Source organism: Bos grunniens, chromosome 5 (genome assembly GCF_055505025.1).
Source record: "Bos grunniens cultivar Pamir isolate PY7600 chromosome 5, Bosgru_T2T1.0, whole genome shotgun sequence".
Classification (NCBI taxonomy): Eukaryota; Metazoa; Chordata; class Mammalia; order Artiodactyla; family Bovidae; genus Bos; species Bos grunniens.
In genome coordinates this window covers 49668443-49684007 of record NC_141169.1, presented here as the reverse complement: position 1 = coordinate 49684007, position 15565 = coordinate 49668443, and the positions used below count along the sequence as shown (strand labels likewise).

At 42.7% G+C, this 15565-nt stretch overlaps 1 protein-coding gene across 8 annotated transcripts in view; it reads left to right on the top strand.

The window, feature by feature from the left end:
• The window catches only part of TBC1D30 (TBC1 domain family member 30), a 292159-nt gene that overhangs the window by 145147 nt on the left and 131447 nt on the right, over positions 1 to 15565 (top strand). For 2 of the 8 annotated variants that reach the window (XR_015163843.1, XR_015163839.1), the window contains one exon: positions 3943 to 3988. The exons of the other annotated variants lie outside the window; for them this stretch is intronic. The gene's annotated coding sequence lies outside the window, so the exon portion shown is untranslated. Of the gene's footprint in view, positions 1 to 3942; positions 3989 to 15565 lie in introns of those variants that run through there. 8 annotated transcript variants of the gene reach the window in all.

Here is a 15565-nt window from a genome sequence, read left to right as displayed (position 1 = left end):
AACATCACATGGTAGAAGGGGGAGAGATCTCTCTGGGGTCTCTTTTATAAGGGCATTCCTCCCATTCAAAACACCCGCATGACCTAGTCATCTCCCAAAGGTACCACCTCCAACAACCATTGTGTTGAAGGAATAGATTGCAACATATGAATCTGGTGGGGGATATAACATTCAGTCCATTGTACCAGGGGAGAGGAGTGAAATAGGGAGAGAGGAGAAGGTCTCACTGTGCACCCAGTCTTTGTTAAAATGATTTTTCAGACCAAACTATTTCCCTTTCTAAGATTCTTATGCCAGCTGTGAAAATTACAACTTATTTTCTCTGTTCTATACATTTGGATGGTTTATGCCATCCACTTATGTGAATGGAGTACACATTTACCATTTATTTGTGTATTGCTTCCACACGCATTTATTAAGTGCCAGCTCTGTGCTGGGGAATGAGCTAAGCACTGGTCTGCACAGCCCTTAGCTCAGGGAACTGGTGTTTTGGTGACAGGCAGAGAAGCAGACAAACATGTCAACCTTGTGTGTTTTGGGGGCAGTGTCACTGGATGCTACGGGTGCACAGAGGAGGGCTGTGTAATCTGGCTTTCAGAGGTCAGAGAGTCCCAGGTCGAGCAAATGATGGTCGAGTCTTAAAAGATGAGCAAGAGTTAGCCAAGAGGGGAAGGGAGTTCCAAGTAGGTTGAGAAGCTTGTGCAAAGGGACAGATGGAATCTCTAGCACGTGGCAGAGAACATCAGTCCTAGCCACGCTCAAGTGGCTTGCTTGTGATCGCAGCAAAGGCTCTTCCCATGCATGCTAAATGCCCCCAACTGTATTTTTGTTCTACAAGTAAAGGCCCATGTAGTTTACTTATGGTGTTTGTTCAGCAAAGCCTTTACCCTTGGTATTAAGAGCTTGATTCTTCTCCTGTCCCCATTGAATTACTATTCTTCCCCTTCCTGCTATCTTGGCAGCACTTAAGGAAATGAAGATATTTGGAGAGGCTCGAGGCTCTTCTGAGATCTCATCTCTAAAGAAATAAAAATCAGAATTCTGGCCTGTGGGTTTGCTCAGGGTAGAACACCTTGTAGTTGAGTAGAAATAGGTTCCTGTCCCACTTCTGCTATTTCTGCCTGCCTGCTGGCAGGCAATCATTTAACACTTTGAGCCTCAGTTTCCTTATCCATAAACTGGGAATAAAATAATTCCTGCATTATAGAGTTGTGGTGGTGTGAGGTAACATCCCATAGGCCAGAAGCATTCAACAAATGAGAGCTTTCGTCTCAATTCTTATTAAGAACATAAAATTCCGCTTGCTGAACAGGGAGATAGTGGCTGTAGAAGTTTCTGCATATGTGGGGAAAAATGGTTAAGAATTGTGCCCGTAACAGGTGGGGAAGGAAATCTCCTGATCTCATTGCCTTTCTTTGTCACCAAAATAAGAAAATCAAGGAGCTGTTACAAAGAATTTGCCAGGCCTCAGTGTCCCCCTCTCCAAAATAAAGATTGGATTAGATGATGTTTCAAGACCCTTTCAAACTATAACACTTCATTTATTTCAGTCTCCTGAATAATTGCTAATGGAGGAAATCAATTATCAAGGTCCAGCTCTTCTAAATTATGGCTACATAGTAGAGTCCTTAAGAAGTTTTTGAGAAACCCTGATGTCCAGTTCCCAACCAGGCATGTTAAATCAGGGTCACCAGCGAGGGTGGTGATTTTATGGGGCAGCTGGTGTTGAAGGTTTCACTAGTGGCTAAAGTCGTCTTGTCTTTGATTTTCATCTGATGGCATCCTTTATAGTAAGTCCCCTAGGTTGGAGAATTAGATGTCAAAAGTGAATATCGAAAATTGCTTCTGTTGTTGCTTGTTCAAACATTTTTGTTTTACTCCTTAAAGTGAATAATTAGTCTTCTCAGAGATGTATGTAATTGCCAGTCTTTGAACTTCCTTTACCAAAATATTCCTAGCATAAAGACATATGTTACCAATTATGCTTTTAATTAGAATGGAAATGTGTGTAAAGCTCTTTCATAGAAATGCATACTAAATCTGTTTTAGAGAAAATTACTTGTCAGTCTTTTTTTTTTTTTTTTTTCTTTTTATTCAATCCCAGTTCAGGCTTTGGCCTTCAATCAAGAGAAGCCACTACAATGAAATCTTTTTTGACACTATGTGGAAATAGCTGTCCTTGATGTGTGTCTTTATTTATGTCAGGGCTCCTAACAACTCCCACAAATAAAACCTGTTTTTTCAATGAAAAACATTTCAAAGTGGAAGAAGGGTATATGTCATGTTGACCAAAATAGCATGAGGATAATGAGCCCAATATTGAAGAGGCTTTAAAGGCCCAAATCTTCATGAAAAATATTTGTTGATTTTACTTCACTATAATTGGAAGAGAAAACATAATGGTATTTTTGCATGACAATTGCTTGATGTGTATTTATTGAACTTCATCATGTGTGGTCTGTTAAAATGGATTTCATAGGAGACATTTCATAAGTCATATATATGTGTGTATATATCTGAGAGGTAATAACTACATACATTGTTTTGTTACTTGCTTTTTTTTTTTTAACTTACTTATAGTAGATGTTTTTCCTTGTAAAAATCTTCATTCTCCATCATTTTAATGACAATATATAGTATTCTTAATTTTCAATACATGAGAATTTACTTAATTTCATTATTGAGCATTTAGATTATTTCCAACTTTTTCATACGTTCCAGTGAACATCCTTATTCATATATCTTCTTGCCTTTGTACAATTATCTCTTTAGGATGAATTCATAGAAGTGGGATAACTGAGTAAAATAGTGTTCATAATTTTAAAGATTTTGATACATCTCACCAAATTGTATTGACGGTGGTATCAATTTATACTCCTATCTGTACAATTATTTCTTTTCAAATTCTTTCTGAAAATTTGAAAAGCAAATTCTTTTCAGCAATAGAATGTTGTGAATCATTTGAAATACAAAGTAAAACGGTGCCCTTACATTAACTCAGCAAATACCTTCCTAACTCTAAACTCATTCTGCAACATAAAATGCTAGCCATGGCTAAACACATAGTGAAGTAACAAGGGTGGAGGCCAAGGGAATGAAGAGGAGAAAGAGGTTGTCAACAACGGGCTTAGAAGAACTTCACCTTTTTTCCTCTTGCCAGTGTCTGACCCAACCTCTTGGACAATGAGCTTCCTCCCAAAGAAAAGTCGAGGCTGGAAAGAAGGGGAAACTAGAAATTCTATTTAAAATTCCACTGGGTCTTATATTTGAGATTGGCAGCACCGAGGCATTCCAGATGGCTCTGTCTATTCTTTTGAACCTACCTTTTGATCTTATTTAAATTTCCTCCTCATTTCACCTGTCTGGGTTTATTGCCTGGAAAACAAGCAGGTGAACATATTAGCTCCTCCTTAAGGTGCCCCTAGACTACAGGAAATTGATGTTCAGGTCAGGAATCATATAACATGACTACATGCTCCACATTTATGGGCAAGTTAAGCAACAGGGAATTTTATGCTGGGATTTATGACACAAACTTGTAGCAGACACATTGTGAGGTGGGAGGGAAATTTAAATAAGGAAAAACTCTGCCATTAATATTGATTCAAGTTCTCCACTTGATGGAAAAAACATGGAAGAATTTTATTCTGGAAATTGCCTGTGAGTTAAACAAGGGGCAGGAAAACAAAAATATAATAAACACATCACCCCTCCTTCCCCATATATTGATTCCCCTCTTTCAGATGAAGTCAGTTTTCTAGTCAGTCAGTGTACAGGCCGGAACTATCTAAAAGCTTTTAATTTGATTCTTTAGTGACCTTGATCCCCATTAATTCCAGGAGGAAAGGGGGAAGAAAAGAGAAATGTATGTTGAGTTGAGATGGCAAGATTTCTACATTTTCTGAAAAAAACTGACCTACACCTATGGATCTGTCTTTACAGCCCATAAAAGCCAACACAAAGGAGAATGCCAGCTGGAATCGTTCAGTGAAGGTAAAGGCTTTCAAAGCCCTGGCTAGCAGCAGGTGGAATATGCATTAGGGGTTCTTTTATTGTTCAAATAGTATTTATTTTCCATGGGAAGCAATATGATTCTTATATAGTCAATAAAGAGCATATTCAGGAGTTTTGCCCTTTAGCCAGCATGGCTGATGGTTTGTAATGACTCTGGCATCCATTACCCATAGAACTCAGAAGACCAAGGTACCAGTGGCCATGGGTCCTGGCTTGATTCTTCAGACCCACGTCAAGGTCCATACATATACAGCCTAAGGGCCAGAACGATTTCAGAGTCTTGGGCTCCTGGTCAGTGATTGCTTGGAAAACTGCTCCTCCAAGCCAAACTAGCTTCTCTCTGATCACTGCTTGTTTGGCCAGCGGCACCACTTGGGTGGATAAGCTGTGTATGGACCAGGGAGGTTTTGAGTAAATTGTCTTGTTTGTCCTGATAACATCTTTGTTTAGGAGTTACAGTGGTTTGCATCCTAAAAATAGGTGGGTGGTGGTGGTGAGCAGATAGAAGAGCAGGGGATTCCTAAGTGGTCCCCTGCCTTGGGAATTCAGGGATTCTAGGAAAGGCCAATGGTGTCCAATGCCAGGAGACTCAGACTGTATGCTCCTTGAGGGGAGGCCTTGCTGGTTTTGTTCCCCACTCTTCTTTCAGTGCCTGGCACCCAGTAGGAGCTTCTTAAATGTGTCATGTTGCCCAAGATCAAGTAGCATGGTAGGGGGTGATACCACCAATTGTGACAACAGTAAGCTGGAAAGCTTTACTAAGCCCTACAGAGGGATGCTCAAGGGACTTAAAAATCTGAAAAATGGTTCCCATCATTAATTTCTACTTTTTCTCACGATGTGCATCTCGGGCTGAAGTGGGCAGGAGGTGGCTTGTTTAGGATGCTTGATTCATCATTGCTGAGAAGTCAGGGAAAGCTCACGTTCTGAACCCAAGGACTTTCTTCCCTGCTTTTTGTTAAATACAGAATAAGGAGTTGGATCCTCATTGAAGAGGGAATGCACGGCATAGGGCAGTGGCTTGTTGAAACACAGATGCCTGGGTCCCACTTCTCGAGTTTCCGACTCAGTGGGTTTGGGGAGGAGCTGAGGATATGTGTGTCTAAGAAGTTCCCAACTGGTGCTGATACTGCTCTTCTGAGTCTGGACTTTGAGAGCCAGTGGGCTCAGAGGAAAAAGCACTCACATTGGAGTCAGATAAAGCTGGACTCCTGTCTTGCTGTGTGACCTTGGTCAGGTCAACTTTGCATAACCTTAGTTTCCTCATTTGTAACATGGTGGCAATTTCCACCTCATAGGACTGTTGTGAGGATGAAATGGAATAAAGTGGCCAAGATGGCTGATCCTTGGTATTCACTCGCTTCAAAAATCTGAGACCTTTCTCCCTAACTCCTCCTGTGGGCTCCTCAGACAACACAGGGCCTGTTTGAGAGCTTATGCCTTGTGAACTGAGCATCTGCTCTGTTAGTTTCATATTGAGTTCCTTGGACTGCAAGGAGATCAAACCAGTCAATCATAAAGAAAATCAGTCCTGAATATTCACAGGAAGGACAGATACTGAAGCTGAAGCTTGAATACTTTGGCCACCTGATGCAAAGACATGACTTGTTGGAAAAGACCCTGATGCTGGGAAAGGTTGAAGGCAGGAGGAGAAGGGGACGACAGAGGATGAGATGGTTGAAAGGCATCACTGACTCAATGGACATGAGTTTGAACAAGCTCTGGGGGTTGGTGATGGACAGAGAAGCCTGGTGTGCTGCAGTCCATGGTGTCGCAAAGAGTCAGACATGACTGAGCGACTGAATTGACTGACCGCTTGTTTACATATCCTGAGGGTTTTACTGTTGCTGAACATTTGCTTTGTGAATGGCACAGTGTGAGAGTCTTTTTACATTATGTGTAACACTGGATGTTATTCCTGTTTAACAGATGAGGATGAATAACTTGCACACAAAGCCACAGCTAGTAAGTGGCAGAGCTGAAGTGTTTACACCAAGGCCTCCTCCCCACAAGGCTCTTGGCTTCTTTGTAATAGTGCTTCCCATGATTCCATGTGGGCCAAGATTATTAGGTCCTTTTCTCTAATTACTCACTCACATGGTGTATCTGGGCTTCCCTGGTAGTTCAGCTGGTAAAGAATCCTCCTGCAATGCAGAAGACCCGGGTGTGATTCCTGGGTCGGGAAATTCCCCTGGAGAAGGGCTAGGCTATCAACTCCAGATTTTTGGGGCTTCCCTGGTGGCTCAGATGGTAAAGAATTGGCCTGCAGTGCGGGAGATGTGGGTTCAGTCCCTGGGTTGGGAAGATCCCCTGGAGGAGGGCATGGCAACCCACTCCAGGATTCTTGCCTGGAGAATCCCTATGGACAGAGGGGCCTGGTGGGCTACAGTCCACGGGGTGACAAAGAATCAGACATGACTGAGCAACACAGCACAGCATGGTGATCTATCTACAGAGGGAACACATCTGAGAGAATTAAGCAATTATTCTGAGGATATGAATGAAAGGGGATTAGTTTTCTTGTGTGTTTTGAAACCTGGTACTCTGTTGCATTCATCACACATGCTGCTTTGTGCACAGAGGAACTCAGTGAATACTTGTGGAATTAACAAAGGCTCTGAAGGTTCAGATCAACTGACACCCTCATCTGCCTTAAAATTACTGGGTTCCCTCCTTAAATGATGCTGAAGTTCCAATACTGTGGCTACCTGATGCAAAGAGCTTACTCATTGGAAAAGACCCTCATGTTGGGAAAGATTGAAGACAAAAGGAGAAGAGGGTGGAAAGGATGAGATGGCTAGACAGCATCACCAACTCAATGGACATGAATTTGAGCAGACTGGGGAAGACAGTGAAGGATAGGGAAGCCTGGCATGCTACAGTCCATGGGGTTGCAAAGAGTCGGACACGATTCAGCTACTGAACAACAATAACAACTTAAATGACCGATGAGACTTGCCTCATTATCATTCATATGCACTAATTAGCTGTGGTTCCTGAATAGTTATGAAGATTCCCTTTTAAAGTTAGTTAATTGATTAGGCTGTGCTCAGTCTTCGTTACAGCATGTGGGATCTTTAGTTGTGGCATGTGAGCCTTAGTTGCAGTATGTGGCTTCCCTGACCAGGGATCAAACTGGGGCCTTCTGCATTGGGAGAATGGAGTCTTAGCCACCAGACCACCAGGGAAGTCCCAGTGAGGATTCTCTTAAGTGTTGATTTAGAACTTTTGCTGAAACTGATCCGCAGTTGTTAGTTATTTCCCTTGCCTGGATAATTTGCACTCATGATTTGATTAGCCAGAACAATTTGGTAAAGCAAACCAGGGAGCCTTATCACCAGAGGATCATTTTTGAATCCTTGCAGGTAAAATTTCACCTCTGTTCTGTGTAAGATAACCTTGAATCTTTCCATACTGAATCCTGGGTGTGTAGAGAAATAGTTCTCAACAACAACAAAAAATCAGTCATTTACTCCATGATCCTTTACTTCTTTCATAAAAACTTCTAGCAAATCAGAACAGAAAACTGCTCTGAGCAGGGAAGGCCACAGGAACGGCCTGTCTTGGTGGGAAAGTTGCAAGCAGAAGGCTTCGGGCAGGGCTGTGGATTGTCAGTCATCCAAAGATGCATGGCAAATAGCCCACTCCTGCTACTGGGCATTCCTGAGGGCAGTGGTGGCTTCCCCCTGGCGACATCTGCAAATAGCAATCAGGGATGTAAAGGGGGCGAGTGGGCTACACACTCTGAAAAGGTGGCCGCCTTTATGCTATTTTGTCACATGCACTGTAGATCACGGCTTCCTTCCTTGGAGCAGATGTAATCTTACTATTTTGTCAGTGTAAGTGTTTCAAGGACAAATTTTAATTGTGCTATGCTGCTGCTAAGTCGCTTCAGTCATGTCCAACTCTGTGCAACCCCATAGACGGCAGCCCACCAGGCTCCCCCATCCTGGGATTCTCCAGGCAAGAACACTGGAGTGGGTTACCATTTCCTTCTCCATAATTGTGCTATAAGTATTGGAAAAAAAAATGTCCAAAAAACAAAACAAAACAATTTCCAATGAGCAGCACACAGTCTCTACCAGTTAATTGCTGCAGGTATTTGTTCTGAATGGCTAGTACCTGTAAGTTATCTGTTGTTAAATTGTTTGAATAGCACTCCTGTGGTTTCTGTAATAGAAACCAGTACAGCAATTTTATATCTATGCTTTGCAAGATCAGTGGGGGGCTGATGACATGGCATGATTTCCTAAAATTACCAACACTATCACTTGTCTGATAATGGACAGGTAAGAATGAGTGAGGTGGTGATTATACTTGAGCTACTGGACCCAGAAGAATGTCTAACAGTGTGACACAGGCCATGAGATGTACAAAAGGAAAGATTGTTTTGGCTCAGACTCTGATCAGAAAGCAGCTCTTCTGCTTGACTTTTTCTCTGATTCTTCTTTCCCAGTCCAAGTCAGAGCAGCAAGGAAGGCAGACCCAGAATATTCAGACTAGAGACAGAGTCCATTTCCTGGTTAGCATGTCAGGCAGGCAGCCAGCATTTTATGGGAGATTTGAGAGAAAAATCATTTTCTATAGAAATCAGTTGGCAAAGATGATTCTTGAACTTATATCAGTTGGATTGCATGTGAAGAGACCAAGAATATGTGAAAATTAATCAAAAGAGCCTTAGCTCAAGATCATACTCATTGCAGCTGACTCGTGCAAAGGAGCATGTTGTATGGCACAGTATCAGGTGAGCAGACCTGGAAGAAGAGGAATCCCATGCAAACCCACCACACAGGAGGTGCTCATGTCCACAAGCTGTTTTCATCGACCACAGCGACATAGCTCACTCATGTCCTGTGTCCTCTGCCAGCCTGACAGCAACTGCAGCAGGTTCACTGGACAAGGGATTTACACCAACTTGAGCAAGCCGAATTTCAGTTCTCTTTTTACTAGAACTGGAAAGTGGGAACCACTGACATGTGAATAAAAAGCAAATACATTCATTTCTCAAAAGCATGGCCTATTTCCTTTAGAATACAAGAGAATAAAATATCATTTACAAATGTATAATTTTATACTTAAGTTTTGGACTCACATGTAAAAGGCAATAGTCACTTATTTATTTACTTGAAGATTCTGTCAAACTGCACCATGGCTTCAATTCTTAAGAGAAATTTGGAAACAAACACAATTTTTTTTTTTAAATTAAGTGAAGTAGATAGACTTAAAGTTCTCTTTGCTCTGTCTCTTTTTTGATATTTTATCCAGGCGGGATTTTTTTTTTCAGTTTAATTCAACATTCATTTATTGGACTGTTCTTTTATACTTGGAATCAGGTTAGCTGCTGGGGTATAAAGATAAAAACCATATATCAGAACTCTTTCATTACCAAGATGTCTTATTAGTATATGTGTGTATATGTTGGGGGTAGGTGTACCTTAATTCTTGTTTTAGATTTGTGTATATGGATGGATATGTATGCAGGTCAGGAAGCAACAGTTAGAACTGGACATGGAACAACAGACTGGTTCCAAATAGGAAAAGGAGTACGTCAAGGCTGTATATCGTCACCCTGCTTATTTAACTTACACGCAGAGTACATCATGAGAAACGCTGGGCTGGAAGAAACACAAGCTGGAATCAAGATTGCCGGGAGAAATATCAATCACCTCAGATATGCAGATGACACCACCCTTATGGCAGAAAGTGAAGAGGAACTCAAAAGCCTCTTGATGAAACTGAAAGGGGAGAGTGAAAAAGTTGGCTTAAAACTCAACATTCAGAAAACGAAGATCATGGCATCTGGTCCCATCACTTCATGGGAAATAGATGGGGAAACAGTGGAAACAGTGTCAGACTTTATTTTTTTGGGCTCCAAAACCACTGCAGATGGTGACTGCAGCCATGAAATTAAAAGACACTCCTTGGAAGAAAAGTTATGACCAACCTAGATAGCATATTCAAAAGCAGAGACATTACTTTGCCAACAAAGGTTCATCTAGTCAAGGCTATGGTTTTTCCAGTGGTCATGTATGGATGTGAGAGTTGGACTGTGAAGAAAGCTGAGCGCTGAAGAATTGATGCTTTTGAACTGTGGTGTTGGAGAAGACTCTTGAGAGTCCTTTGGACTGTAAGAAGATCCAACCAGTCCATTCTGAAGGAGATCAGCCCTGGGTGTTCTTTGGAAGGAATGATGCTAAAGCTGAAACTCCAGTACTTTGGCCACCTCATGCGAAGAGTTACTCATTGGAAAAGACTCTGATGCTGGGAGGGATTGGGGGCAGGAGGAGAAGGGGACGACAGAGGATGAGATGGCTGGATGGCATCACTGACTCGATGGATGTGAGTCTGAGTGAACTCCAGGAGTTGGTGATAGACAAGGAGGCCTGGCGTGCTGCAATTCATGGGGTCGCAAAGAGTCAGACATGACTGAGCGACTGAACTGAACTGAACTGATAGGGGTAGAGGAAACTTTTTTTTTTTTTTTTAAGAAAATATCATTGACATTATCTGATTTCTTAAACATTTTTTAAAATACCTATTTATATCTTTGGCTGCTCCAGGTCTTATTTGTGGCACGTGGGATCGTTGATCTTCATTGGGGCATGTGGGATCTTTAGTTATGGCATGCAAACTCTTAGTTGCAGCATATGGGATCTAGTTCCCTGACCAGGGATGGAACCCAGGCCCCCTGCATTGTGCATGTGGAGTCTTAGCCATGACCACCAGGAAAGTCTCTGAAGTTCTCAGATTTCAAAAAAGTTAAGAAAAATCCTTCTGAATGACAATAGTGGGGTTTTCTTCATGGAAAAGTGGAACTCACAAAGGGCTTCCTAACCCAGCCCACTCTTGTGTGGTCCCGTCCCAAGTGCTCCAGGACACAGGAGTCTCCCTGGGAGAATGTGCCCCCCTCTGGCCTAACACAGGTTCATCTTGACCTTGGTGTCAACTCAGAACCCACCCTCCAGCAGGGATCCACTCAGCCTCATTGTCACCAGGTCAGATGTTCTCAGAGAGTCAGTGTTCTCAACTAAATGAACCCCAAAGCAACTTTAAAGGGGAAGAAAATAACATTTATCATGTTTGAGAAAATAAAGGACTTTAAAAAGGCAAGAGACGAAATAAACTTTGGGTGCAATACCTAACCGACAAGTACAAGCTATAATAAACAATAAGCACTTGGGGAACCAGGCGTTCCCCTGACTTGGTGAGACCATTAGTCCATGGTAGGTACAGTTGTTTTTTTTCAGTGTCAATTCAGCACTGTAGTTATTAAACAAACAAACAAAAACCCACTGAGTCATTTGGGAGTGAATTGAATCAGTAGAAGAAGTCATCCTTTCAGCTTGATAGTTGCTTTATATCCAAGTCCCCATTGGCCTCTTGGCCCTTCAGGGGCAGCATGAGGGTCCTAGGCCCTAACATTCAAGTATCACCTGGTTTCCTTGTCTCTATAAGGTTTGAGAGACCAACTAGTCTTATGAAAGATAGAGTGTGCGCGTGTGTATGTGCAAGTGTTTATGTGTGTAAAACCTATCTTTTCTGCCACCTCTGCTAAGTCACTTCAGCCGTGTCCGACTCTCTGCGACCCTATAGACTGTAGCCCTCCAGGCTCTTCTGTCCATGGGATTCTCCCATGCAGGATTCTCTCTCCATGCAGGAATACTGGAATGGGTTGCCGTGTCCTCCTCTAGGGGATGTTCCCAACCCAGGGTTTGAACTTGCGTATCTTATGTCTTCTGCATTGGCAGGCATGTTCTTTACCATTAGCACTATTTGGGAAGCCCCAGTTGAATACTAATTCTGTAAGATTCCTCTGTGATCATCTGGGTGTTACTCTCATGCGTATTTCCCAAGAGCCCTGGTCTCATCACTTCTGGGTAGATACAGGTCACTATGACACAATCTCAATAACAACCTTTGGTGATCAGATTATAAAATCAGAACCCCTCAAAGAAACCCTTTGAGGTCAAGGTACAGAGAGTATTTTGAATTTCTGAGAACAATTAGAAACTCTGAGTTCCGTCTCTAATTTTTTCCAAAGCCCCACCCTATGACTACACCAAGAGGGTTCAGTATTTGTTCCCTGGGGAATAATTTGTTGGCTTGTGGACTTAAACATTCCTATGGAGTGAAAAGGAGTGGATACCCACACATATCACCCCACCAAGGAACCCCAAGGCCCTGAGCCCTAAGACAACCTCATTCTGACCCTAATTCCATCAGTTTTCCTAGATCCCTAGGAACTCAGGGATTCTAATGGTTCTCATTCATTTAATTGAATGCTAGTCCCTGCAGGGCTCCTGGAGTGGGTAGGGGCAGGGATTAAAAATAAAAATTGTGCCTTTTTGTAGGAAGGAACAGCATAAATCTTGAAAGGCTTTAGATCTACAAATATTTTCAGCCCAGAGCAGGACTCATTCTGCAGTAGGTGATAAAAAGTGAAAAGCATTAGTTGCTGAGTTGTGTACGACTCTAAAGACAGCCTACACTGAAGGAGACCCAGGTTCAATCCCTGGGTCAGGAAGATCCTCTGGAGTAGGAAATTGCAACCCACTCCAGTATGCTTGCCTGGGAAATTCCATGGACAGAGAATTCTGGCAGGTCCTGTATGGATGTGAGAGTTGGACTGTGAACAAAGCTGAGTGCCAAAGAATTGATGCTCTTGAACTGTGGTGTTGGAGAAGACTCTTGAGAGTCCCTTGGACTGCAAGGAGATCCAACCAGTCCATCCTAAAGGAGATCAGTCCTGGGTGTTCATTGGAAGGACTGATACTGAGGCTGAAACTCCAAAACTTTGGCCACCTCATGCGAAGAGTTGACTCATTGGAAAAGACTCTGATGCTGGGAGGGATTGGGGGCAGGAGGAAAGGGGACGACAGAGGATGAGATGGCTGGATGACATCACTGACTCAATGGGGATGTGAGTTAGAGTGAACTCCGGGAGTTGGTGATGGACAGGGAGGCCTGGCGTGCTGTGATTCATGGGGTCACAAAGATTCGGACACGACTGAGTGACTGAACTGAACTGACAGTCCATGAGGTCGCAAGAGTCAGCTCAATTTAGCGACTAAACCATCACCTTTTTGACCCCTTGGACTGTAACCCGCCAGGCTCCTGGAATTCTCCAGGCAAAAATGTAGGAGTGGGTAGCCAGTCCCTTCTCCAGGGGATCTTCCTGGCCCAGGGATCGAGCCCAGGTCTCCCACATTGCAGGCAGATTCTTCACCTTCTGAGCCACCAGAGAAGCTCCACAGTAGATGATAAATGAATGTTAAATTGAGTGAGGAGCTGACTTTCAGGGTGCACCTTGGTTTGACAACTTACTTTAACATCACCAGTTCTCTGTAGGGTATGTAGGGTTTTTGTTCTTGTTTGTTTGTTTCTAGTCCTGGAATTCTTAGAATTCCTGGAATTCTGGGGAACAAAGAAAAGATTGTTAGATGGGGAGATTCTGCTCCATGACTCTCTGCAGACAATTTACAAAGCGGATGGATGGTTCTGTGGTTGACCAAACCACAGATGAGCTCCTTAGGGACCGATATGGAATGCATATCTAAGGCTTGCTTGATTAGGCCTGTTCCAATATAATTTATGGTGTTAAGAGATGTTCCCAAAATATAGTATTCCAGAAGTCTATCTTGGGGAGCCTAGAGTTTCTCAGGGGGAAAAAAGCCTCCTTTCATATAATGGACTCTTAGTTGCTTTCCTGTAGAGAAGCTAAAAAACATGTGAGTAAGGGATGACCTTGGAACAATCTCAGAGAGATCCACTCCCCATTTCCCCATCCCCACCCCACCAAGTTGTTAGGTGCCTTGTTGCATCTTCTTTGAGTCCACGTTCATTTCCTCCAGAGCACAGGCCTGGAGTGTACATATCATAGTATTTATCCATGTGTTTGTTTGATTACGGTCTACTGTCTTTCTCTAGGATCCATAGGTGCAGGAATTGGGTATGATTTTAGTAACTATTGAGTTCTCAGCACTTGGTATAGTATATGGCACAAAGTCAACACTAAATGAACCAGGACTTCTGTGAATGAACTTGCACTCTATTTAAGAGCCATTAGTGTCACTGTCATAATGCACTTGCTGCTATTTGCTTTGTCACCTTGCAATTTTACTCACTCTCTGACACTATTAAAAATATGCGTACTGGGGATATATGTACACACATACATCAGATCAGATCAGTCGCTCAGTTGTGTCCGACTTTTTGCAACCCCATGAATCAAAGCACACCAGGCCTCCCTGTCCATCACCAACCCCCGAAGTTCACTCAGACTCATGTCCATCGAGTAGTGATGCCATCCAGCCATCTCATCCTCTGTCGTCCCCTTCTCCTCCTGCCCCCAATCCCTCCCAGCATCAGAGTCTTTTCCAATGAGTAACTCTTCGCATGAGGTGGCCAAAGTACTGGAGTTTCAGCTTTAGCATCATTCCTTCCAAAGAACACCCAGGGCTGATGTCCTTCAGAATGGACTGGTTGGATCTCCTTGCAGTCCAAGGGACTCTCAAGAGTCTTCTCCAACACCGTAGTTCAAAAGCATCAATTCTTCAGCGCTCAGCTTTCTTCACAGTCCAACTCTCACATCCATACATGACCACTGGAAAAACCATAGCCTTGACTAGATGAACCTTTGTTGGCAAAGTAATGTCTCTGCTTTTGAATCTGCTATCTACGTTGGTCATAACTTTCCTTCCAAGGAGTAAGCGTCTTTTAATTTCATGGCTGCAGTCACCATCTGCAGTGATTTTAGAGCCCAGAAAAATAAAGTCTGACACTGTTTCCACTGTTTCCCCATCTATTTCCCATGAAGTGATGGGACCGGATGCCATGATCTTTGTTTTCTGAATGTCGAGCTTTAAGCCAACTTTTTCACTCTCCCCTTTCAGTTTCATCAAGAGGCTTTTGAGTTCCTCTTCACTTTCTGCCATAAGGGTGGTGTCATCTGCATATCTGAGGTAATTGATATTTCTCCTGGCAATCTTGATTTCAGCTTGTGTTTCTTCCAGTCCAGTATTTCTCATGATATACTCTGCATACAAGTTAAATAAACAGGGTGACAATATACAGCCTTGACATACTCCTTTTCCTATTTGGAACCAGTCTGTTGTTCCATGTCCAGTTCTAACTGTTGCTTCCTGACCTGCATATAGGTTTCTCAAGAGGCAGATCAGGTGGTCTGGTATTCCCATCTCTTTCAGAATTTTCCGCAGTTTATTGTGATCCACACAGTCAAAGGCTTTGGCATAGTCAATAAAGCAGAAATAGATGTTTTTCTGGAACTCTCTTGCTTTTTTGATAATCCAGCAGATGTTGGCAATTTGATCTCTGGTTGCTCTGCCTTTTCTAAAACCAGCTTGAACATCAGGAAGTTCACGGTTCGCATATTGCTGAAGCCTGGCTTGGAGAATTTTGAGCATTACTTTACTAGCGTGTGAGATGAGTGCAATTGTGCAGTAGTTTGAGCATTCTTTGGCATTGCCTTTCTTATACACAGATGCATATATATATTTGCATATGTATGTGTGATGTATACACGTGTATATAT